Source organism: Micromys minutus, assembly GCF_963924665.1.
Source record: "Micromys minutus genome assembly, chromosome: 5".
Taxonomy (NCBI): Eukaryota; Metazoa; Chordata; class Mammalia; order Rodentia; family Muridae; genus Micromys; species Micromys minutus.
The window spans coordinates 56740594-56767683 of NC_137974.1; the positions used below are offsets into that span (position 1 = coordinate 56740594).

General features: G+C 51.2%; 2 protein-coding genes across 6 annotated transcripts in view; one reads left to right on the forward strand and one right to left on the reverse strand.

The window, feature by feature from the left end:
* Positions 1 to 24576, reverse strand: part of TFEB (transcription factor EB) — a 54235-nt gene extending 29659 nt beyond the window's left edge. The window contains exon 1 of the mRNA XM_080917407.1: positions 24353 to 24576. The gene's annotated coding sequence lies outside the window, so the exon portion shown is untranslated. The remainder of the gene's footprint in view (positions 1 to 24352) is intronic.
* PRICKLE4 (prickle planar cell polarity protein 4) overlaps positions 22574 to 27090 on the forward strand; it is a 48471-nt gene continuing 43954 nt past the window's right edge. For 4 of the 5 annotated variants that reach the window (XM_080917408.1, XM_080917412.1, XM_080917409.1 and 1 more), the window contains exon 1: positions 22967 to 23149. The gene's annotated coding sequence lies outside the window, so the exon portion shown is untranslated. Of the gene's footprint in view, positions 22658 to 22966; positions 23150 to 27090 lie in introns of those variants that run through there. The other variant, XM_080917410.1, reaches the window with a different exon arrangement.

The window sequence follows — 27090 nt, forward strand, 5'->3', positions numbered from 1 at the left end:
TTTGTATGCAGATGTGTGTATATGTATGTATGTATGTATGTATGTATAAGTATATGTATGTGTTTGTGTGTATACAGGGGGTATTTGTGTACAGATGTGTGTTTGTGTGTTTGTAGGGTGTATGTTTGTGTTTAGATGTGTGTGTGTGTGTATGTATAGGTGTATGTGTGTGTTTGTGTGTATATGGGGGTATTTATGGATAGATGTGTGTGTTTGTGCGTTAATGGGGGTGTTTGTGTGTAGATGTGTGTATATGTATGTATAGGTGTATGTGTGGTTTGTGTGTAGATGTGTGTATAGGTGTGTGTGTGTGTGTGTGTGTGTGTGTGTGTTTGTGCCCTGAGAACAGAGAGTAAGGCCATGGGGCCTTGTGGAGATTGGCCCTTTACTCTTACAGATGAACAAACAGAAGTCTGGGAAGAGCCTATGTTCAAGGTTCTGATGGAGTCTGGAATCCAGGGCTGGGGTTGCATGAGGCTCACTCAGCAAAGCAAGAGACAGGAAATCAGAAAGGGGCAGAAAGAAAAGGAAGGTAGAAGAGAGCTGGTGGTGCCAGTCCCAGTTTTCTGGGCTGTCATGCTGAGGCCCAGGCCCCTTCGCAGCTCAGTGTGGTGTATAGGAGCTCTGCACTGCTGTAGGGGGCTGCCAAGGACCATCCCACCTGTGAGTCCCAGCTCTGGGATAATTGCTGTCTCCAAGGTTCCCTGGTGTGGAGAAGCAGCCATACCAGGCTCAAAGCTCATCCCCAGATTGACTCTGCTGTGCCCACACTCTGAGGGGCACATAGTACCAAGGAGTCTGTGCTGTCTGCACTCTCTGGGATCATCAACCGGAGGCAAGACAGAAATCATCAGAGGGTGAGGGCCATGGGCAGTCACCTACTAGAGAACCCAGGCCAACTGAAATGGCAGAACCTTGTTTTCAGGAAGAAAAAAAAAAAAAAAAACACATGGACCCCTTAGACTAAAGCAAGGAAGGGAGAAGGGAGGGTTACCCCGTAGGCACCCCAGAGGACTACCCACATTCTCAAGACCATAGCTTTGGGAAGTATGGGGGTGTGTAATCAGATACCGAGTATACATACATGTATGAAAAATTCCAAAGAATAGCAATATATATTATAAGAAATAAATTATATTGATGTGTTTATTTTTAAAGACCTCAGCTTTCTCTGGCTCCTCATCTAATAGTTGGGCAGAGGAAATGGATGGGATGTGTGCCACGTAATCCAGAGAGGACAGGGCCACAGCCCCTGGCTCCAAATGCTAGCCTGTTCTCCACAACTCCAAAGCAAGAGGTTGGCGACTCTCCCAGCCCCCATGGCTTCAGCCCCATGTATACTCGTGCCCTGCGGCCAGGTTTTACAGCCTGATCTCGCCTATATGGCTTATGTAACAAGCCCAGGTTCCAACCCACCTTCATGTCCTTTACCCCTCATGGCTGCTGTGCCAAAGTCACCACTGTCACTATGCCTGGTATGAACCCCATCCCAGGAGTCAACCGATGTAGAGAAAAGCTGAGGCACCTTCTGTCTCAGTCCCTCAGCGGAGCCCTGTGTCACCTACATCTCACTGTGATTAGCTAATGCCTCCTCCTTTGGCTGCCCCATGGGGCCTGCTTCCCTTTTCTAAGACCCTCATCTTCAGGGTGTCAAAGGTCAAATGAACCTCCCTGATAGCTACTTGGGAAGCCTACGCTATGATCTATGCTTTGTAACTAGCAGCAGTGTCCACATCCCCCCACACTGTCCCCATCCACAGCATAGGAGCACAAACAAGGCACCTGCCACACACCCAGCTTCAAGTCACAACAGGTGCACGGTTTAAGAGCTTGCCCCAGCTCGTCCCCAGGCCCCGGAAGCCACAGGGTCGCCCTGCACCACGTGTTGGCAACATTTGGAACCAAAGCTAAAAACAGACACCATGATGAGTCATAACTAAGAATAAATGGGCAGACAGCCCTCCAGGAGAGGACACTCCGCCGGGGAGTACCGCCTCCTGCCGCCTCCCAGCCCTTGGCTGAGACCCACACCCCACAGACAGCCTTCACCTGCCTCAGCACCTGCACAGCCAGGCAATGTGTGTCTGCACCCACAACACAGGTTGTCCTCCAGTCGCCCCGCATGATAGACAGGGAAGACAGGCATCCAAGAGCTGCAGAGAGGCCCAATGCACAGGTAAACTGAGGCACCAAGACACGTTTCTTCCCTTGTCCTAACACAGGTTCTCATCAGGGCATGGAGAAGAAATCCATGCCCCCGCCGGGACACCTGCTCACCTGAAATGAGTATGCAGAGCCAGTCAGACCAACTCTCTGCAGAGTCATCAGTGGGCAGAGACCAGAGAGGGGCAGCAGCATACTAGAGGACTGATGTCACACAGCAGTAAATCCAGAGAAGTCTCAACCAACTGGACCCCATGCCTTGTGTCTCCTTTCATCTACTGACTGCCCCCAGAGATCACACCCACTCTCCAGAAGGAACTCCTCTCCAGCAGCAAGACTGGGTGGAGACTTTATTCCAGAGGGGGAGCCCAGGCCCAGAGAACAGAGGGTAAGACACAGCTTTGGTGCCTCGCACCAGCCTTTGAAGTGTCTCCAGGAGCCACATGCCAGGCACACAAGGCACTCTCATGCTGGGAGCCAGGGGGTGGGGGCTGGAAAAAAGTGGGGCACAGCTCTCAGGGCAGAAGCTCCACTCTGAGAAGAGAGAAGAAAGATGAACAGGGTCCTAGATCCATCTTGGTCATTGAATCAGAGCCCCTGGTCCAGCCCCAGTGATGTCACAGGTGTCTGTCAGCAATGTCACAGGTGTCTGCCAGTGATATTACAGGTGTCTGTCAGTGATGTTACAGGTGTCTGTCAGTGATGTCACAGGTGTCTGTCAGTGATGTTACAGGTGTCTGTCAGTGATGTCACAGGTGTCTGTCCGTGATGTCACAGGTGTCTGTCAGTGATGTTATAGGTGTCCATCAGTGATATCACAGGTGTCTGTCAGCAATGTCACAGGTGTCTGTCAGTGATATTACAGGTGTCTGTCAGTGATGTCACAGGTGTCTGTCAGTGATGTTACAGGTGTCCATCAGTGATATCACAGGTGTCTGTCAGTGATGTTACAGGTGTCTGCCAGCGATGTTACAGGTGTCTGTCAGTGATGTCACAGGTGTCTCTGCCAGTGATGTCACAGGTGTCTGTCAGTGATGTTACAGGTGTCTGTCAGTAATGTCACAGGTGTCTGTCAGTGATATTACAGGTGTCTGTCAGTGATGTCACAGGTGTCCGTCAGCGATGTTACAGGTGTCTCTGCCAGTGATGTCACAGGTGTCTGTCAGTGATATTATGGGTGTCCGTCAGTGATGTCACAGGTAACCACACATAATCTCACTCCAGGGCCATCTAGAAACTCGGCTTTAAATATCAGGACTTCAGTGCCACAGGGCACATCAAAGAGACAAGGAGGACAGGAAGGCTGGTGGATGACTCAGCAGTGTAAGGTCCTGAATTCAAATCCCCAGGAAAACCCAGACAGAAAGCCAGGAGTGGATGCATATGCACCTGTGCACCCAGCTCTGTCCAGGAGCAGGAAGCAGGTCACTGGGGCTTGCTGGCTGCCAGTCTAGCCCCAGGGTCAGCAAGGGACCCTGTCTCCAGGGAATAAGATAGAGCTTGATAGGGCAGGACACTCAGTGTTCTCTTAAGCACATGTGCAGGTACACACACACCACACATGCACATATCATACACATGTTCATACACACATACACAAAACTAATTTTAAAATGGATAGTAGCCCACTGAAGCCTCTAACCAGCCCAGCAAAGAACTCAGCTCACTTGGTACACTGTATAAGTACCTGCCACTGACCTACAACCCAGCCTTCATTTTTGCCTTTAATTTTATATTTGCTTGGTTTTGTGGACACAATCTCTTTGTGTAGCTGGAACTGTCTGTCCTGGAACTCAGACACTGAGACTAAAGGCATATGCCACGACCACCCAGCTCTCTCATTTTGCTGTGTAGGGGTAGAGAGATGACTCAACGTTAAGAACACCTCTTGCTCTTGCAGAGGACCGAGTTTGGTCCCCAGAACCTGAATGATGATGACTCAGGGGATCTGGTATCCTCTTTGGGCCTCCGTGGATGCACAGGACACACAGACATATTGCAGACACTCTCACATGCATGTAAGATAAAAACAAACAAACAGCATACATATTGATGGGCACAATTGGTGTTATGCTGTATTTACACAATGTAGGATAATTAAACCAAGCTAATTAACGTGTCTGACACCTCAGACACTTATCATTGATACTTTCGAATGTACGAGACATCGTAAATTCACCGAATTTGCTGTGTTGCATGCCCCGAGAAGAGGGTACACATTTTCCTGTCATATTTCCAATATTAAGGCTCCTGTCATATTAAGGCACCTCCTCTGACTGGCACCTCTAATTTTCTACCACCTATATCCTACTTTTCAGAGGCCACCATCCAAACCTGTTTGACCCCCCAAAGCCATGACAGAAACCATCCTGGGGAAACCCCTAGGAGATTCACATCTATCAACCTGAGCAGTTTGCATAGAGGTCGGTCGATAGGAGACAGGAGAATCTGAAGCCAACCAAGCCAAGGGCAGATACCAACACTAGAAAGTTCTGTGGGCCAGCTCTTCTTAACACAACCTGGGAACTTTAAATCCCTATGTAGAGAGGCAAGGAGGGTCGCCGAGGCACTGGAGAGCCAGGACCAGACTCCTCCAGTGGATTACCACAGCTGTGGGAAGAGAGATGACAAAGCGGCTTCCATTCACAGGGTCCATATGAATACAATACTTAGCTCATGTTAATTCTCACGACCAAACATCAGGCACTCAATACAGGTGGCTTTTTGTTACCCACCTGCTGTACTATGGACCTCATGCCTGAGCTTCTGAGATCCCTGCTCAGAAGACTGGAAGCTGCCCACAGCTTCCTGGAAACTGACAGCTACCTTGGTCACTGCCCCTCCCACTGGCAACAGAAACCTCAAGTTGGGGCTCCTAGGAGACTCAATGCAGGGGCTGCTCCAGAGGCTGGAGGTTGCCAGACCTGGTCTCACCGGCTGGGGCCTCAGCAGAGCACCTCTACTCAAAGCCAGCCTGCCATGATCACAGGCCTCTCCCCACAGCTCCTCCCACTGCCCTGGGTCACAGGGTGGAAAGGAAGGGGGATTCTCCAGACAGGCACCTGATGTCCTCATGACCTTCCTCAGCTGTCCCAGCCTGAGAGACAACATTAACCCACCCAGAGCTCCCACACTTCCTGCAGTCCGGCCATCCGTGCTGAGTCACGAGGCAGGCACCGCATTGCCGCTAGCAGGCTGTCAGCTTATGTGTTAGGGTACCCACTGTACAAGTAAGACCCAGGATGGTCCAAGTACTTGCTAGGAATAGGCCTTAAGGCATAAAAGGGCATTTGGCTCCTTAAGTAGGGACTCAGAGCTAAGGGTCACGTCACAGGCCAGGCCTCCCAGAGCCAGCTGCAGCTGCGGAAGGCAGGAAAAAGTTCAGGAGGTTCCAGGGGTACAGAGAGAGAAGGAAAGGTGAAGCCCTCATTTCACCCCAGATGGCAGGCAGGGAGAGGAGCGTCTCAGCCCGGAATCCTCAACACCATCCCACCATCTTGGAGCAGTAATACAGCTTTCCCCGTCTCCAGACGATGCTCACCCAAACACACATGATGTCTCCTGCTAGCCACCCAGCCTTGCTGCCTCCACCAAGAGGACCCCACTAAGAGACTCTTTAGACCCCAGATCGCCAGCCAACCAATCATGCCAGGAATGATGCATCTCCTCTCTCCTCTCCCCACCCCCAGCCAACACTCCAGATCACCTATCCTCTGCCCTGAAGCCCCCTCCCCCATACACCAAGTCTCTGGGTTCTAGGATGGACACCTCAGCCCCACTAGGGTGCTGGGTCTTGTACTCAGTAGGTATTACATAAACCCTGCACAGGAGAGAGTCTCTAAAGGGCAGCCCCAGAAAGATGTATTTCATTTGACCTTGGAGACACACACACACACACACACACACACACACAAACACACACACACATGAAACAAAGTGCTTTCTAAAACATTAGTTCCTGATATACTAGCACTGTGCAACACACTAAATCATTCTGTTCTATTCCACGCATGTGTATGTGTGTCTGTGTGTGCACATGTTCACGTGTGTATACCTGAGTATACACTGTTCCCCTTGGCTGGCTGATGGGCAGCTCTTGGGATCCTTCTGTCTTTGACTCCCAACGCTGGTGTTACAGGTGTGACCATGCCTGGCTTCTCTGTGGATGCAACCTCAGGTCCTAACCCTTGCACAGGAAGTGCTCTCATCCACCGAGCCCTTTCTACTATCCCTTTGCTTTTAGAAATGTTTATGGAGGGCTGGAGATGGCTCTGTGGGAAGGAGTGCTTCCTGCTCTCCCTGAGGATTTAAGTTTGGCACCCACATCAGGTGGCTCACAGCAGGCTGAAGCCCCAGCTCCAGGGAGAATCCGACTGTCTTCAGGCCTCTATGAGCACATGCATTTGCATGGCATATGCTCACATAGAAACACACATAATTTTTTTGTTTTGTTTTTCGAGGCAGGGTTTCTCTGCATAGCCCTGGCTGTCCAGGAACTTTCTCTGTGGACCAGGCTGGCTTTGAACTCAGGGATTCGCCAGATTCTGCCTCCCAGGTGGTGGAGTTAAAGGCATGCACCACCACCTCCAAGTTTTACATATTTTAAACAAAACAAGGCTAGAGAGATGGCTCAGCCGTTAATAGCACTGGTTCTTCCAGAGGACCCAAGTTCAATTCCCAGCACCCCATGATAGCCCCTGGCAACTGTCTGTAACTACAGCTCCTGAGGATCCAACACCCTCATACAGTCATACAAGCAAGAACAAAAAAAAAAAAAAACCAATTCACATAAAATAAAAATAAATGAAATAATCTTTTAAGCAATCCTGTGGCCTGGTCCACAGTTGAAAAAGCCCTCCCTGAGCCCCCTTCTATAGCTATGCAGCCGCAGCCCAGGCCTGGCGATGCTACTCAACCCGGTCCCCCACCTCTCTAGCAAATAGAACCCGAGAGGATCCTCAATTTCAGTACGAAGAATCCGAGGCTCAGAGTCACACAGCAAATGGCTCAGAGAGAACCGACTCAAGTTTTCCAGAAAGTACAACCAGACACACACCCCGCCACTCCCCATCAGAAATAACCAAGGGCAAGGCCTGAACCCCAGAACAAGAGCAAAATCACCTGCTTGGCCGTGTTCTGTCATCGGTGCAGAGACAGCCCACGGAGAACGGGTGTGGAACACTTACTGGGTCTAGGCTCTGTTTCTGAGCACTTTCTATCTTTTCTTTCATTTTTAAAGATTTATTTATTTATTTTATGTATACGACACACACCAGAAGAGGGCATCGAATCCCCATTACAGATGGTTGTGAACCACCATGTGGTTGCTGGGAATTGAACTCAGGACCTCTGGAAGAGCAGTCAGTGCTCTTAACCACTGAGCCATCTCTCCAGGCCCCAGTTTGTGTCTTTTAATATCCGCAATGAACGCACAAGATGGGGGAGTACACTTACTCGTCCACCCCATTTTACAGATGTAGAAACTGAGGCACTCTGAGAGCAAGTTACCAGTCATGATCACATAGCTGAAAGATTGCAGGGCTGGGATTCAAACCCTGACTGATGCCCCTGACCCAACAACCTACATGACCTTCTCACTAGGACCTAGAGACAAGTCTGGGGGTGAGGAGATCTATGCCTAACTGTGGCGGGCTCCTAGTTTCCCATCATCCTCTGCTCCTAGTTGAATGTGGGCACACCCCATGACTGGACCTTTCTCATTCTCCTCAGCCGAGCCTGGATGAAGGGACCAGACTGAGGGACTGTCTGAAAATGCCACACTTGCATGGACCTGGGAGAGGGTAACCCTTAGGAGGCCTTCTGGGTGCTCAGCTCCCCTCCCCTCCCAAGCCATTTCCTCATTCCCCTGGTGCTGCTTCTCACCCAGCCCCCTGCACCTCAGTGAGAGGAAGTTGCACAATCCCCTGGGAGCTGCAAATGTGGCCAAGGATTACTCACAGCTCAGGGGGAAGCTCAGACCAGAAGCCTCTTCCCCTCCCCGCAAAGCCTACCCTACCCAGGCAGGCTGGCTCCAATCTCCCCAACCTCAGGTTCTAGTCCTAGACAGAGCCTTTCTTAGCTTTGGCTTCGAGGCACCCAGAGATACACAGAGGGACAACGGTCAGCACAAACCCATGTTTCTCCCAGCTCTCCTCCATCTTCCCAAGGAGGCACACCTGTGGCCTTGGCCTCCAGTTCAGTCTTATATAGCCGCTCTTGCCGTGAGAGACCCAAACGTCACCTATCAGGATCTGATTGGAGACAAAGCACTCTGTCCTATGGGAAAACATTCCTTTGTTCGAGACAGAATTTCCTCGGTGTAGCTCTGGCTGTCCTGGAACTTGCTCTGTAGACCAGGCTGGCCTCCAACTCAAAGATTCACCTGCCTCTGCCTCCTGAGTGCTGGGACTAAAGGGTGCTCACCCAGCCCAGCAAGAGAAACCATTCTTTCTATCTCTCTTTTTAATTAGTTATTTTTATTTCATATGCACTGGTGTTTTGGCCTGCATATATGTCTGTGTGATCAGATGTCCTGGAATTACGAAGACACCATGTGGGTGCTGGGAATCGAACCTGGGTCCTCTGGAAGAGCAGCCAGTCTTGTACTCAGTAGGTATTACATAAACCCTGCACAGGAGAGAGTCTCTAAAGGGCGGCCCCAGAGTTTTTACCATGACTCACAGAAAGATGTATTTCATTTGACCTTGGAGACACACACACACACACACACACACACACACACACACACACACAAGTTCCTGATAGACTGCCACTGTGCAACACACTAGATCGTTCCACTGAGCCATCTCTCTGGCCCAAGAAACCATTCTTACACACAGGTGACTTCCAGGGCTCTTAGACTTCCTCTCCAACACCCAGTGCCAACAGGTATTGTCTGGAAGGGCAGGCCAGACAGCTCAGATGAAGTGGACCTCAGGATGGAGGGGCTCGCTGGACCCTTTCCTGTCGGCCGGCCGTATTTCAGACTTGAGTGGGCCAGTCAGAGGCCAGTGACATGGAGAGACCCAGAACAGAGAGGCCAGTGAGGCCAGTGATGACCCTGACTTGCCCTGAGCTAGTAAACAGGAAGGAATGTGACAGGTGAGCAGAGGCCGGGCTGGAGTGCAGAGCCCCCAATGCTGCCCTGGACCAGCAGCGGGGGCCTCAGATAAGGAACTCTCAGTGGCTCCTCTTTATCTCCCCCACAACCTTGGACTCTGGCTAAGGACAAAGTCCTGCCTGGGGCCCAAGAGCTCCCAGAGAGTCCCACATTTCTGCAGTCTTCACCAAAGCCGGGGGCCCTCAGGGCAGTTCCCCACAGGAGGACCCACAGCACCAGGTTCATTAGCTGATGCCTCCAGCTCAGTGAGCAGGGACAGCAAAGGAAGGAGACTGCTAGAAAGCCTAGCTTGTCTGGGAAACACAGGCACCCCGAGGTTCCTTCCCCAACACCTGCGCCCTGACCCTGATGCCTACCACTCCCATTTTTCAGATGGAGAAACTGAGGCACAAAACACGTAAATGACTTCTCAGAGGTCACTGAGACTTGGGCCAGGCCACTTGCTGATGTATGATGACAGGATAGCCTGTCCTTTCAGGATGCTTCATGGGCATTACTAGCCAATGCCATCAGATATTGATTGCCAAACGTTCCCCTGACTGGTCAATCGCCCTCACCTGAGGACTTCAGCCTTAGGAACAGCTACAGGTCAAGGGCTTCCCAATTTCAATGGAAGGCACAGAATCCTCCTGTGCCAGATGTATTAGGCAAGAGGGCCAGAAGCATGGTTGGGTAACACCCTCTGAGAGAGAGTGCTCCAACAGCAGGAACTGCCACCAAGGGTCCCCTTCCTGCTCAAGCATGATTACAGAAGCTTTCTAACACTCTTCCCACATTTGTATCAGACCCTTTCCATCACTGAAAAGAAAGGAAGAACAGTAAGATCAACCCTAGTTATGCGCACCCCTCTCCTCGGAGTTGCTGACAAACATTCCCATTCCTCGGTATTCTTGGCGGTTCGTTCCAGGATCCCTTTGGACGCTAAAATCCAGAAATGTTGTGCCTCTTACATACAGGACCTCCAACCCAATGACATCTCTGATGTTCTCTAAACCAGCTCCCTGGGATTGCAAAGCCTGGTTGTACTGCTGAGAAGATGGATGGTGGCAGGAAAAAGTGTACCTAGCATGGTGCTTTCTTATGTGTCTGCACTGCGCCTGTGAGTGAACACAGATGGGCACAACGTGCTGAGCCTGTGGAGCTGCAGGTAAGGCGGTTTATGAACAGCCAGTGTGGTGCTGGGAACCAAACCCAAATCCCCCTGGAAGAGGAGCAAGTCCTCTTAACCGGTAAGTCTCCCTGTCAAATATTTTAAACCTGGAGTTAGCCGAATTCTTTTTTTTTTTTTTCTTTTATACATGTATGGAATTGTTAAAACATTAAAAATTAAAGTTGTTCCTCATATTACTTAGTTCAGTAATGATGGCTGCTTTGTGGCATACAGTGAACGATACATTAGATTAGCATGCACAGAACCAGAAATATTCATAAATCATTGTGTATTTAGTTTACAAATATCAACCATCCACCCACTGGGATAAAAGAATATTTTGAGTTAAACACCTAGCACTACTCAGCCACAGCTTTTGTTCCCTAAGGTCAGTGACACCCATCTGAAGGCTGAATTCTTAAATGCAGGACTCACAGTGGCCCCACTATATACACCAACTATATTCCACATGCATGCTACTAAAATATGTGGGGAAATAGACTTATTTCTAAAACGAGGGCTCAGGAGTTAAAAGCACTTGCTGCTCCCACAGAGAACCCAGCTGGGGTCTCCAGGACCCACATGGTGACTCACAATCATTTTTAACTCCAGTTCCAGGGGATCCCACGCCCTCTCTGGTCTCTGCAGGTGCTGCACACACAGTGTGAATAATTTTTAAAAGTTAAGGATGAGCCTGTTAATTACACCTGTGATAAGAAACCCACCGGTATGCCAAACACTTGTCTAACACCACTACCAAGGGCTGGCAAGATTCCGAAACAACAGGAACTCCAGGGAGTCTCCAGAGAGGATCAAGTTTGTACAACCGTTTAGAATCACACGCAAGGCTGTTCTAGCCCAGTCAATTCCACTCTGGTTATTGGCACTGTAAAGAAATCTGCACACCAACACCCCAAAAACACACGCAGGGAAGACTGCTGTTACTGGTAGCCGAAAAGCAAGCCACCCAAAGGTCCAGGGGGATGGATGCTATGCGGTAGAGAAAAGAAGCAGAGTCCAGCCACAGGGAGTGGGATCACTCAGACCCACCATGGCTGAGAAAGGTACCACAGTGGCATACAGTGGCATTCATCTGCACTGAACGTGTCACACAAAGCTAAGTCCAGAGACCCAGGGAGCTGACCAGCACCGAGGTCAGGACGGCATCACCTGTGCTAGACAACAGGAGCCCATAATACCGAAGTCAGATGGAGACTTGGCACATGGGCTAAAGGCCCAAGCTTCTCTTAGGGGACCTGAGTTCCGTTCTCAGCACCCACAGCGGATGGCTCTCAATCACTGAGAACTCCAGCTCAGGGGATCTGATGACCTTTTCTGGCCTAACTGCACTCACATGCACACACCCTCAAGCACATACACACAATTAAAACATTAACAAAGCCTGCTAGAGGGATGGCTCAGTGGTTAAAAGCACTGGCTACTCTCCCAGAGGACCTGGGTTCAAATTCCTAGCACTCACATGGTGGCTCACACCTGTCTGTAACTCCATTATACAGACATACATGCAGGCATGACATAAAGAGGGGGAGGGGAGGGGGAGAGAGGGGAAGGAGGAATTAAGGGTGGTGGCACACCTTTAGTTCCAGCATTCAGGAAGTAAAGGCAGGCAGATCTCTGAATTCAATGCCAGCCTGGTCTACAGAGTGAGTCCCAAGACAGCCAGGGCTACACAGAGAAACCATGTCTTAAAAAAAGAAAAGAAAAGAAAAATAAATAAAATTAAAGCTAAGGCAGTGGCTAGTTCTAGAAGTGCTGAAAAGTTATTTCTGTTGCTGCTCACTTGATTTATGTTTTCCCCTATGTGAAACAGTTCACTGGCTGGCCTTGAACTCACAGAGATCCACCCCCTTTGTCTCTCAGTGCGGGCTCCAAGGTGTGAGCCACCATCATACCCAGCTCACAGGAGCTGTTTTTAGAGTTCAGGTTACAGTCCATCCAGGTGCTTGTTCTCTGGGGAGTCCCTTTTATTTAAAAGATTTTATTTTGTTTTATTTCTGTGCATGTGTGCATGTTTATATGTGCACGTGTGTACAGGTACCCTTGGGGGCCAGAAGAGGGTGTCAGCTCCCCAGGAGCTGAAGTTACAGGTGGACCTGAGCCAGTTCTCTGCAAGAGCAACACATGTTCTGTATTCTGAACCACTGAGCCATCTCTCCAGCCCGCCCCTCTCCCCATTATTTAGTATTTGTGTGCCCATGATCTTTCATGGGTGCTCCTGAGAAGGTCAGAGGACAACTCCCAGGACTCTGTTCTCTCCCCTGCCTCCCTGTGTGGGTTTGGGGATCAAACTGAGGTCCCTGAGCTTAACAGCAAGTTCCTTTCTTACCTGAGCCATCTGCTGACCCGGTTACTTCTCTACTCATATATTTATGCCGTCTTTGGCAACTGTGCTCTATTTCACAATAAAACAGGGCAGGAGAGGACAAGATATAGGTAAATAGTAATAGAAATTCTAATATTTTCTTCCCACACCTGGCTTTGAAAAACACTATAATTAGGCTAAAAAAAATTTGGATGATAACCTATAATTAGTCATAGTTCTGGAGTATGTGATAATGCTTGGGGCCCTCTCTCTTCTATGGAGACCCCCCTCAATGGGCCCAACATGGCCCATGTTGCGGGTTGCCTCTCAGTCAAGCAGAGCTGGATACCACAGCCTCTTCCTCACCCTGGCCAGGATGCCCCTTCCCAGATAAGGGCAGAGCTGGCTGTGTCAGGCAGGTGCTTGCGCACGTACCTCCTTCTCCCATGGCCATTCCTCAGAGTACCCAATGGCAGGACCTGGAGGCTCACTCTGGGTCATTCTCTAAGCATGAGGAAGACAGAAAAAGAAATCAAGTGGGTGGAGAAGGGGGGGCAGGGAGAGGGGGAGAAGAACATGCACTGGAGGTAGACACCGGGGCTGCTTTGGGTTCTGTGGGTGTGGAGGGAGGAGAGGGGTAGGAGGTAAGTGGAGTGGGGAGAGAGAAAGCAATGGCGGAGAGACAAGTCCTCCGGCCTCCAAGGGCACATACTTCACAACCTCAAGGCTTCTACACAGCAGGTGAACAGCCCAGGGGCCTCCCCTCTACTCCAGAATGCCTAGAAAGACAGATTCTGTCCAGGAAGAAAGCCTTCTGGACTTGTAGCAGTGACGTCTTTGACAAGAACCCAGGGTGAGGCAGAAAAGCCCTTTCTGGGCTCTAGAAGACAAGAAGGGCTGAGGGCTCACCCAAGAGCTGAGAGGCCTCATTTGCCTCTCTCATTCTCTCTGCTGGCTGCCTTTCTCTGCCCTCTGCTGAGATTTCCAGAAGCTTCCATTCCTAACCACCTACTTGGACAGCACAGGCTGAGGTGCCCAGTAAACATCTGGTGCCCCCTGTCCTGAAGGCCATGGGCAGAAGGCTGAGGCAGGATCTCTAAGTCCCAGGCTCTGTACTCTCAGTAACGGAGGTCATGCCAGTGGCTAAGGCTCCAGTCCATCCAGGACAGAGCCAGCCAGACTGCCCTGCCGCCGGCTGAGCACACCTGCTGAGCCGGGGCTGGATGGGTGACAGCCGGGTGGACAGTATAGGATGTCACCTCCTGGCCACTCCACACCCCTCAGGGACTACAGGGGGCAGAACAGGTGCTGTCCCCAAACCGATTATAAACAAACCAGAGGATAGGCTGTGACTCCCCTTGCCAAACATGCAGAAGCCCCGCCTCTCCCCACATACCTACGGGTGGAAAGGGAAGGGGTGGGGTGCTGGCAATCTTTCCATGGGGAGAGCAGGCAGGGCAGCCCAAGCCAGAAGAAGAGCCAGGGCAAGGATGGAGCGGAGCGGAGGCAGAGGACCCGGGGTCTTTGCTGAGCTGTGTATGAGGTCCTGGGCATCAGGTGGTGAATCCCTCGGAGTAGGGGTCATGGAGAGCCATCTTTCAGGCATCATTTGTGGACATGTGATTTATTCAACCGTGTTTACTCATTCACCATGAAAAGCTTCACTGGGCATCCACTGTGTTGCAGGCGCTCCTCTGGGAAGGAGGAATGGACCCAAACAGACCCAGTCCCTGCCTTGAGAGGGCATCTGAGGTCCAGAACCTTCAATCATCTGTCACTTCTAAACTTCTCCCTGTCCGGCTCACTTCTCCTCACCCCCCCACCATCTTCCTTCCAACCTCTTCCTACACAAGGCCCAGGCGGTGTATACCTGTAACCACAGCACTGGGGGAGAAGAGACTAAGATAGGAGGCCTCTAAGTTTTGGAACAGCCTGAGTGCCTCACAGGGCAGGCACGCAATGAGACCCTGCCTCACAAGGCTCGTGGTGAGACCCTGCCTCTCGGGGTCACGAGGAGAGACCCTGCCTCGCGGGGGCACACAGAGAAACCTTGCATCGATTGTTAAACGAACAAACAACACCAGACAGGACGATACACACCTGTCACCCCACTGCTTAGGAAAGGGAAGCAGGTGGGGCAGAAGGTTTAAGTCATCCTTGACTACACAGAGACCCTAAGGACAGCCTGGGCTACATAAAACAGGTCTCAAAAAGGAACAACAAAATCCCTCACATAGGCTGACAAGACAAAAGGGCTCATTGAGTAAAGGCGATTGCTGCCAAGCCTGATGACCTGAGTTTGATCTTGGGTCCCACATGGTAGGAGAAAAGCCAATTCCTAGAAGTTGTCCTATGACCCCCACAGAAGCACCATGGCTTCACACTCTCTCTCTCTCTCTCTCTCTCTCTCTCTCTCTCTCTCTCTCTCTCTCACACACACACACACACACACACACACACATACACACACACACAAAATCAATCACTCACACACAATCACTCACACCCACACGCTTGCTCACACACACACACAATCTCACACACTCTCTCACATTCACACAATTGTAAGTAAATATAACTTTTAGTAAGTAAATGTAATTTTTAAAGTAACGTAACATAAGTAAATAGGCCCAGGACCTCCTAGATGAAATGGCCTCCCACGGTGTCTTCCTAGCAACTTTCTGAACAGAAAAAAAGGATAAGCATTTTTTTTTTAAGATTTATTTTATGTATTTGAGTACACTGTAGCTGTCTTCAGACACACCAGAAGAGGGCATCAGATCCCATGACAGATGGCTGAGTCACTGTGTGGTTGCTGGGATTTGAACTCAGGACCTCTGGAAGAGCAATCAGTGCTCTTAACCACTGAGCCATCTCTGCAGCCTGAGAACTAGTTCTTGTATGTGTGTTTTATGCTTACTGCTAGTATGCAATGTGATTTAGGGACACGGGAGATGACTCCCAGATGCAACCTGGCATGCTGGCCTCAGGGTGCGAGTTTGAGTCTCAGAACCCACACAAAGGTGGAAGGAAAGAACTCCACAAAGTTGTCCTCTCAGGAGGCAGAGCCAGGTGGACCTATGAGGCCAGCCTGGTCTACAGAGCAATTTCTAAGACAGCCAGGGCTGTTACCTGTCTCAAAGAACAAACAAATAAAATAAATAAATAAAGCAAGCAATAAATAAATAAATGTGTTGAGTGATAAAGGACGCACATGCTGATGTCTGGCCTACACACATACATACATACATGCACACATGCATACATACATACATACACACAGACACATACATATGCTCATACATACATATATACACACATACAGATACAAAGATACACATACATCACATACACCACATACATATGCACACACAAACGCACACATACAAACACACGCACACACACAACCACATACATACATACCACACCTATACTAAAAAGCACACACACACATCACATTCCCCCTTCACTCTCCTCTCAATACAAGGTCAGAAAGGTCACATCAGATGTGGTCCCTGGCCTTCAATACAAACTGTGAGCTAAAACCAAACCCTATTTCTTGATAGGGTTATTGATTCTCTGGTGTTCTGTTATAATAACTCGAAACAGACCAGCACGTGGGAGTCTGGGGCAGAAATGGTGGCACAACTCAAAAGAGGCCCTGCCTTGAAGATCTGCCTTCAAAGACAACACCGGCCAAAGAAATCCAAAACACCAAGACAACACAACTAGGGACGTTGGCTTCATTTGAAAACTTGTGTGATCCTAGAGCTCAGGAGGCGGAGGCAGGAGGATCACAACATTGAGACCAGCCTGAGAGTTATATAGTGGGACTTTGTCTCAAAAATATGTAAAATAGGGGCTGGAGAGATGGCTCAGCGGTTAAGAGCACTGACTGCTCATCCAGAGGTCCTGAGTTCAATTCCCAGCAACCACACGGTGGCTCACAACCATCTGTAATGGGGTACAATGCCGTCTTGGGGTGTGTCTGAAGACAGCTACAGTTTGAAGATGAGCTACAGAGTACTCATATACATAAAAATAAATAAAAATTTTAAAAATTTTTATTAAAAAATGTAAGTAAAGTAGGGCTGGAGAGATGGCTCAGTGGTTAAGAGCACTGGCTGCTCTTGCAGAGGATCTGGGTTCAACTGGCAGCACTCACGTGGCAGCTCACAACCATCTGTAACTCCAGTTCCAGGGTAGCTACCACCCTCTTGTGGCCTCTGCAGGTATTGTATGCATGTGATAGATGTGTAAGCCTGTCAGGCTAAACACCTGTACACATAAAAATGAAAAGGAAACATTAAAGAAAAATAAATAAGCAAATGGGCTAGAGCTGTGGCAATGATTAAAAGTGCCTGTTGCTTTTCCAGAGAACCTGAGTTTGGTTGTCAGCACTCAGCACCGATGTTCACAAGTGCCTGTGATTCCAACTGCAGGGGCTCTGATGCCCTCTCCTGGCCTCAATGAGTAACTGCACTCATAAGCATATATACCATATAGATACACATAAACACACATAACTTAAAATAAAAAACTAATAAAATAATGACGGTGAAAATGGTTCTGTGAATACTCAATCACAAGGGCCTATGTTTAATCCCTACAGCCGTGTAAAACTGTGGGATGTGATGGTGCGTGTTTAGAATACCAGAGCTAGAGACAAGAGATGGATCGCTGGATCACCGAAGTTCACTGGCCAGCCAATCTCCCTAAGCGCTGATCTCCAGACCAAAGAAAGGCCCTGTCTGAAAGAAGGTGGACAGTATTCCCAAGTATTGGTTGGTCTCCGGTCTCTGCACACATGAACACACCTGCGTGGGCACACATGAATACATGCACATTTTTAAAACATTCCTTACTTTTCAAACTTAAATTCCACCCCCTCAGAAACCCGTGGAACCACTTAAGCAGATGTGAAGCAGGGCAGCGACAGCTGATAGGGTGCTGTCCCACTGGAGACTGCGCAGGCCGGCTTGGTGCAGGAGCTGTTGCCCTAGAGACGGCAAGGGAACCAGAAGGGCACTGCTTTCATACGGAGGCCCAAGCCCCACCCCAGAGCCCGGGAGGCGGGACGCTCGGTAAGAGCTCCCAGGTGATTAGAACCGCCAGCCGGGCCTGTCAGGAGATGGAAGAGACCAGTGGCCTCCTTGAGAGCTATGACTTCACTGAGAGACTTTGGGAAAGAAAGCAAGGAAGCCAGGAAGGCAGAGGCGCTTGAAAGAAGGAGGGTTGAAACAAGAGCACCCGGACCACCGCTCTCTATGCACAGGGTCTGCTGGCGTTCTGGATTCTTCCCCACTGCATCAAACCCTAAGCTGGAACCCCCACTATATCATAACTCTCAACAAGGTGGATGTCCCCCAGCAAAACTGGGCAAGGCATGGCACTGGCCAGACTCCTTCCTCCTCTTCCTTATTCGTCCAGAAAGACCAGAACCACGGAGGGGTGGAGCTACAGGGTCTGGTACTCGTCTAGCATGCACAAGGCTCTAGCACCAAAAAGGAACGCACACACACACACACATAAAATGAAACAACATGATCCTTCCTGATCTGCCTCTCTGGGCTGTCCTCTGATCTCACCCGCTGCCAACCCACTCCACAGCAAAGCACTTCCTGTGGGTGAGATAACTCTCGGTCTTTCCCTATCGCTGGGACTTTATCTCTGCCCTCAGCAACATCACAGCAGCCAAGAGGATCAGTGTCTCTGGTGCAGAGTGGAAGAGGGAGGCAGGCAAGAGAGGGAAGGGAAGAGACATGCCCAGGAGAGGAGAGGCGGACGGATGTTCCACAGGGAAACTGAAGGGGTGGGCACTCACTGCAGGCACCGACAAATGCCCTGCACTGCCGAGTGACCGAGAACAAGTGGGAATGGGAGATGGGGTTGCACAGTGTAGCAGGGACCATGGCCACAGTCTGTAAAACACCGTGGATACATACATCTACCTATGTTCTGTTTTATATTTGTTTAACGGGTGTTTCCGCCTGCACGTGTGTCTGTGCACCACATGCATGGAGAGGCCAGGAGAGGGCGATCTGTTCCCTGGAACTGGAGTATGAGATGGTTGTGAGCCACGCTGTTGTGTGTGCGCTGGGAATGGGTTGTGCTAAAGAGCAGCTAGGGCTCCCAATGGCCAAGCCAATTTTCCTGCCTGGAAGATGGGTTTTCTTTTTTCCTGTGTGTGGGGGGGGGGGACTGTTGAGTTTGGGGGTTGTTGTTGTTTCATATAATACATCCCAACTGCAGTTTCCCCTCACTCCAGACCCTCTCCACTCCTCCAACCTCCCCCCTCCTCTACATCTACTCTTCCTCCGTTTCCCTTCAGAAAAGAATAGACTTCCCAGGGTTGGAGAGATGGCTCAGTGGTTAAGAGCACTGGTTGCTCTTCTGGAAGCCCGGGATTCAATTCCCGGCACCCACACAGTTAAAACTGTCTGTAACTACACTTCCACAGGCTCCTACACCCTTACCCGGACATATATACCCTACGTGCAGGCAAAAACACAAACACACTTACAATGAAGATAAATAAATCATCAAAATGAATTTTTTAAAAAGCCAGACCTCCCGGGGGCATCACCGAGCAACAGCGCAACAAGCTACAGTGAGACCAGGCACGGACCCTCACAGACCCTCACATCAGGGGGAAAAGGGTCTCGAAAGCAGGCAGAAGAGCCAGAGACGCCCCCGCCCCACTGTTAGGTAGGAGTCCGACAAGAACACCAAGTTACAAAATGCAGAGGACGTGGCTCAGATTCCTACAGGCTCCATGAAGTTCCATTTCTGTGAGCCCCTGTGATTCTGTGAGCCACATTCTCTGAGGTCTCCACCCCTCTGGATCCGACCATCCTTCCTCCCACTCTTCCACAGCTAGAAAGTGTCCCTAGATTTTAGGATATTAGATGCATAGGGTGGCCTGTTAAAACCCTCAGCTTTAAAAAAAAAAAAAAAGGATATATATCCTATGCATATGAGTACACTATAGCTGTCCTCAGACACACCAGAAGAGAGCATCAGATCCCATTACAGATGGTTGTGAGCCACCATGTGGCTGCTGGGATTTGAACTCAGGACCTCTAGGAAGAGCAGTCAGTGCTCGTAACCACTGAGCCATCTCTCCAGCCCTCAAATACACTGTTATAGCAGAGGATGACCTTGAACTTCTGATCCTCCTGCCTCCACTTTTTCAGTGCTGAGATTACTGATATGTGCTACCATGCCCAGCACATTGGAACAGGGGATCAAATCCAGGGCTTCCTGCACACCAGGCCAGTACTCTGTTAACTCTGCTACACACACATCCTCAGCCTTCCACAGTTCTCTTCCTCCTGGAGCACTCCAGGCTTCTGTTTCTCACGCCAAACGTGCAACATGACAAGATAAAAGAGCTACAGGAGTTGAGTGTGTGTCTGTTATTTTAATACTCTGTGTATTCTGGGAATCACCACATTTGTCCCTTGCTCTAGGTAGAGCTAGTTAGTCATGGAAACAGAGGCAGTGGTTGTTAAACAGCCTGCCTAGGATCCCACAGTGGTAAGTTGGGACCCCAAGACAGGCAGCTGGCCCCAGAGCCCAGAGCTCCAGCATTCACCCAGACGAAGTTACACTCAGTACACTGCAAATACATGGTGGCCGGGGCTAATTCCTGACGACGCTGGACACATGAGCCAGCCTTGATTCCAGGACTTCATCAGTCCCCAGGTTTTCTCCCACCCACACCCTCCAGTCCTGAAGGCTGCTGTCCTGGTGCCTCAGGCAGAGACCTGTAGCCGGTCTTTACTGGAGGGTGCCCCACCGACGAGTAGTGTTTAGGCAAAGGGCAACTGAGCAGAGTCAGCACCGATGATGGTTGGAGATGTTGTGGGTCTCTGGATCCTAGTCCTGTGACCTAGTGACTTTCTCAACCAAAGCTCCCTCTGCCTTTCCTCCACATCTGATGAAACAAGTCCTTATGAGGGCATCTTGTGGCTTAACAGACATGTCGTCCATGGCCAAAGTCACATACCCGGAAGACTCTTGGAACCTATCTCCTTATAGGACTGGTTCTCCCATTGGTCCTCTGGCTCAGAAAAGGGGCCAGGAGACAAGGGTATCCCCAGGGCAGAAGACCCTGGGCAGCAAAAAACAAGGTCCCCAAGCTACCTACCACATCCCCACTTTAAAAAAAAAAGCTTTTATATATAAATTGTTTTTATTTTTTAATTTTTATTTTATGTGTGTTGGTGTTTGCCTGGATGGATGTCTGTGCACCACAAGTGTACAGTTCCCAAGGAGACCAGAAGAATCATCCAATCCCACAGGACTGGAGTTGTGAGCTGCCATGTGGATGCTGGGAACTGAACTTCAGTCCCTCTAGAAGAGCAGCCAGTGCTCTGAACTGCTGCCTCCTGAGCCCTCCCTCCAGATCCCCACCCCCAACACACACACCATCCACAGGAGAACCCGGAGAGAGCTGCAGGAGATCCGATGCCCTCTTCTGGACTCCATAGGAACTGCACTCCATGCACCCAGACTCATACAAACACACATAAATAAAATTAATTAAAAAAAAAAAAAAAAAAAAAAAAAAATCAAAAAAGCACCCCTGGCCAACACTGATGTGGTCTTCTTCAGGAATTTCGGGAGTAGATCTTGGAAACCAGCTGGGTCTGGCTTAGGACCCCAGCCCTCTGCTACCAGGCTGCGTGGCTTCCAACAATTTACTTAACTTCTCTGATTCAGTATAAGGAAACGATAGTTCCTACCTGGATATAAAGAGACACATTCTGTGCTGCCAGCTGGTGCTCGCAGCTCGGTTTTATTACAGTCCTGCTCTGGTAGAATTAATATTCTCATGAATACAGGGTTGTGTTCTCGTGACTCCAGAGACATCCAGCTACACAACTCACCCACAAAGAAGACTTAATTCCACAGTTGCCTATCCACTACACATACTCCGCCACGTACTCACCAGATACCTGGACTTCTCTGCCCTTAATCCTCACAGCAGCCTAACAGGTGGCTTCACAGCACATGTGTAAGGGCTGGCTGTGTCCTGAGACACGGATGCTTCTGGAAGCTCTGAGAATCTGAGCTCCCTTCCCCCACCTCCCTACTAGAGGAGGCCAACTCAATCTCCACTGTCAACTGCTACGGCAGCCCCATGCTGGGCCCCAAGTGTCCCCTGCCCTCCATCCCTAGGACAAAGGCTCAACCTGGCTTTCATGCCAGCTGTGGTTGGGGAAACCCCTGCTGCCTGCAAAAACCAACTTGACTTTGAAAAGGAAGAGACAGAAGCCGGGGGAAGGGTGGCTGGGCCACTCCCTGTGGGGGCAGGTGCTAAGTAACTCTATAAACCCTGGCTAACGACGCAATTACAACCATAAACAGAGCCCAGGAGGGATCAGGGCCAGAAGCCAGACCCTCAAAGGGCAGCCAGGCGAGGGGTGCGTCCCCCTCCCACCTACTTCCCAGCATTCAGGAAATGGGGTGGGGGCGGGGGGCGGCTCACTGCTGATGGGATGGGCGGGCACTGGACATCCCAGTGGTACTTGAATGAACTCTTGCCTTCTCTGGCCCACTCCCTGCCCACCTCTGACTGAGTCACCAGGCCATCAGCCTTAAAATGCACAGTTGGCTCTCTGTGGATCCAATGTTCACCTCAGTTGTTCCTTGCTTCGTTCCATGGGGCCTGGAACCAAGAGATTTGGGTATCCACTTAGCTCCACCTCCTAGGTGGCAGGGGAATTCGCACTCAGCTGTACCGGGCCCGGGAAAGTGTAAGCGAAGTCGGTTCCTCTCACAGAGGCGAACCCCCAAACAGACCTGCCCTTCATCACACGCTCTGCTTCGTGGCGCTCCTGTAACCAGGAGGCGAGCTGAAATAAGGGAATCAAATGAGCCGAGAGAAACTGAGGTACAGCAAAAGCTCCAGAGGCTTGGGGAAGGCCCTTCTACTGCCTCTCCTGGCTGGCGGGTAACTATGGCTGGCTTATTTTCTCCAAACTGGGAGCCGCCCAAGGGCAGAGACTGGGGGATGGCGACTTGCTCCCCGGCGGGGCACGGGGCAGCTCGGGAGGGAGCGTGCCACCGAGCCAGGCCTCCGCGCTCGGGTCTGCCAGCATCTGCACCTGGCTGCCATAGAGGAAACTGGAGATCCGTCCCCACGTCACCCCCTCCCCCTAACAGCCCGAGTGCCTAGTCTGAGCCAGTGGAATCCGGGCCAGGGTGGGTGTAGGGGCCTCAGGCCACGTCCTAGAGACTCCACTTCCCTGCTTCATCAAGCAGCCCCTCATTACGGATCCGAGAAAGTGGATCTCACACTTCCCCAGCGAACTGAGAGCTCAAGTTTAGTCCTGCAACTGTCACACCGAACGGTCTCCTGCAAGACAGGCGAGAGCTGACGCAGGTTGGGGAAGGGCGTCGCGGTGAGGGGCAGGTTCAGAGTGGAGAGCCGGGGCCGGGGTAGCGCTGGCGCAGACCAGCCCCACCCGGCGGGCCCTCCCTTCCTCCCCAGGGCGCGGGGCTGGGGCGCGCCAGGCGACTGCGGCGCGAACCTGCTCGGAGCAGCTCCGGGCAGCAGTGCGTGAAGCCAGAACCCAGAGCACAGCGGGGGCCGAGGGCGGGGACCCAGGTGGCATCCGCCAGCTCCCTTCCAGGAGGCGCTGGGAGGAAGAGGCGAAGGGGTCCGGAGTTGGGGGTGGGGAGACGAAAGCATTGACCTGTCGGGGCGGGCTAGCCTGGGGTTGGACGGTGCGAGTGTGGGGGTAGACAGGGAGAAGGGGGCGTATTTTCCGGAATCGAGGACCTAGAGGGTGGCTCAAGGAGGAGGGCAGACGACTGGGAGCTCAGGGAAACAGAAAGCAAGGTGCGCAGAGGGTGCGACCCCGAGTTGGGGTTCCCTAGGGCGGTGGGATAGTGCAAGAGGAGAACTTTGCCAGGGACATCAGGGTTTGAAACCAGAGGTGTCTTCTGCAAGAGGTCCTGGAGAGAGAACGGCGAACGAGGGAGGAGGGAGGGATGGGACGTCCACCCTACCCCGGACACAGGCAGTCCAGCCCACGGGGCGTGGCGCCTCTCCGGCCCTCCCACTCCGCGCGACCATCCAGGCTGGGCCAGGCCCCGCCGGCCTTGGTGCCTGCACACCTCCCTGGGCCTCGGACTCCCTCCCCCGAACACCCCCCTCCCCCGGCCCCGTTGTATCGGGGGAGGGGGGAAAGAGCTCAGGGCCCCGGAGTCCCTCAAAACTTCTTGCAAGTTCACTCCCGCACCTCCCGCCCCAGCTCCGCTCAGCTTCCCCGGGCCAGGAAGGCCCGTGCCCGCCCCGGCCACTCCCGCCCCGGTTACATAAGGTCGCGGAGAGGCGGCCCCCAACCCGGCCCGAAGGGAGGGGCCCGAGGGGCTCCCCGGCTGGCGAGCTGCATCGCTCGGGCCACGCGCCGGGTACCCAGGGCTGCACCGGCTACGGGTGGGTGGCGGCGCAGCGCACCCTGTCCTGCTCCAGTCTGTACCCCCACCTACCCCCCACCTGTCTCAGGCACCCACAGGATGGGAAGTGCGGCGCTGGCGTTCCTCAGTTCCCCTGCACCCCTTGCCCCCTAGTCCCGCTCACCTCGCTCTGAAGGTCAATCTGTCCGCCGCCGGCGCCCTGAGGTTCCGGCAACTTGTCCCAAGTTCGGGTGCCCGGCCCCCGAGCTTCGCCCGCCGCCCGCTGTCGGGCTCCTCGGGCTACGCGCCACCAGCCAGGCCCGCCCCGTCCGCCCTTCCCGCCGCCGTCGGCGCCGTCGCCGTTCTCTGCGTCCCGCCCGCAGCTGCCGCCTCCGCTGTCACCTAGCCCCGCGCCCGGCGCTTGGGCTCCGGCTGTCACTCCGCGCCCACTTCCCGCTGCTCCCGGCAGAGGGCAGCACCCGCCCCTCCGGCGGACCGCCCCCCCGTAGGCCGGCCGCGGCGCCCGCTGGAAAATGTAGTCCCCGTCGTAGCCGCGCAGGGTTCGCCGGGATTTGCAGTTTCATTCTGCTGGCTGAGATTTCCCAAGAAGTCAACTTTTGACTTTAAACGTTTGTCTATTTTCCCGTTTCAGATTCTCTCTCTCTTTTCTATCAGTGATGTCCAGTGATAGGACTTGCTACATTATTACATCTTGTGAAAGGATCAATTGCAAGCTGCTTTTTCAGGAATGTGAGAAAAATATAGGAACCCAGGTGGTCCCTCCTGGTTTGTTAAAGGTGGTGCAACAGGAGACACGCACATAATTGTCAGCAGTAGCTTGAGGAGTTACCTTATCCTTTAGGAACTTACACTTGGAGAGACTCTTGATTTCCTTGTTACATAATAATAATATTATTATCCTATTTATTATTATTTCAGGACAAACCAGTATGAAGCAGAGCTGTAGTTTATTAAATATATAACATATATTTATATAAATATATATGCATATATATGGTTCTTCAAAACAGGGTTTCTTTATGTAGTCTTGGCTGTCCTGCAACTAGCTCTGTAGACAGGCTGGCTTCGAACTCACAGAGCTCCACCTGCCTCTCAAGTGTTGGGATTAAAGGTGTGCGCCACTACCGCCTGGCTTAAATATATATGCTTTTAAATGTAGATTTAAAACACAGGGATTAAGAGAAAGTTGAGATCAGGGAGAGAGTAGGCTTACCAGAGAAACTGGGCAAGAGCTCCTTGTTGTCTTTTACGATTGCTGTATTTTTGTTTTGGTGAATTCTGAAGTTATCTTCAAAGGACTGCTGAGAAACTTAAATAAGATCACAGGATGTTTCCTGAGGTGTACCTGATACTGTTGTAATTGATTAGGTGAGAGGCTATAAAGGAAGTTAAGATATCTTAACTGTAATCAAAACAGTCTTTTTGTGAGATTTCCAGACAATGTCTAGGAGAGCACTGAGGCCAGACTCACGTGCTTGGGATTTAAACCTGGTTTATTGGTTTTTTTGTTTTGTTTTGTTTTGTTTTGTTTTATTGAGACAGACTCAACCAATAACCCTAGCTGGCCCAGAATTCTTTAGTGGATCGTGCTGCCCTCAATCTAACCAAAATCTACCTGCCTCTGCTTTCCGAGAATGCCGAGTTTGAAGCCTGTATACCGGTTCCTGGCTAGTTCAGACACGCCTAGTGGAACTCCCTCTGTGTTTACATGCTTCCTGGGAAACTCACTGTGCTGGGAGTCGTGATTCTCAGCCTACGGAAGACCATCCGGTGGATGTGGGATATAAAACTCTCCACCCTCAGGTGCCCACACTTTTCGCTAACTCTCCTGTCTCAGTTTGGAATGTGGTGTACAACTTGGCTCCCACCCTTTTGTCCCTGTCCCTGAGTGTAAGAGAAGTTGGACCTACTTCAGCATGGACATTTTACTGCTCAGAATTCCCCAGTCTTCAGTCATGTCTGTCCCTCCTGCTCGACGCTACCAGTACTAACTAGGAGATCATTTAACGTGGGGTCCCTCTTTTTTTCTTTATTCCTTCTCCCACCACCTCCTTCTCCCCCCCCCCCCACTCCACCTCCTGCCCTTGTTTTCCTCTCCTTCCTTCTCCTCCTTTCTCTTTCTCCCCCTTCTTCTCTTGCTCCTCCTCCCTCCATCATGTGACCCCAAGTTTCTGGGGCTTTCTAAAACACTCTAGAGATGAAATCTAAAGCAGCAGACCTCTCACTGGGCTGGGTAGAGAAAGCCTGGAAAAAAGCTGTCCCTGTAGGCCACAGCCGAGGGACAGCTCTCCTTCCAACGCATGTCCTAGGACTCAGCAGACTGAGTAAAAATACTGTCATTGTACCTCAGTGTCACCCGCGTGAAGCTTCCCTAGAAATGGCATCTTGCCTCCTCAAGGACCCACGACTGTTAGAAGCAGATGGGCATACAGCATCCTCCAGAAAACTCTAGTTAAAATCGTCACAAAGTTGAAGAGACAAGATCTTCACTCTGTGTCCTGTCGCCCCCAGACACACTGCTAGTGGACATTCCTGTGGCCTTCGGGCCAGTGGGAAAGTTTGGGGAAGTGGTTCAACTGAGTATTTTCCCTTTGCCCATCATGCACAAGCCCCTCCCCCACTGCCTGTCTTATCTCTTCAGAGGAAATCTGTAAATAGGTTCCAAGCACTGAAGGGTACAGGCCTATCTCCAAGCCTGGCTTCAAACTCCATTTTACTAGGCATCTGAGTGACCCTCCGGGAAACCTTGTGGCCACTAAGGTCAGTCAAAGTGGAACTTGCCCTGTCTCCCACTCTGACAGTTTCCTGAGACCCAGGAATGTGACAAGTCACAACTTTGCCCAGCTCCCACACACACACACCCTACATACAAATGACACAGCAGGCTGGTCAATATGAAGG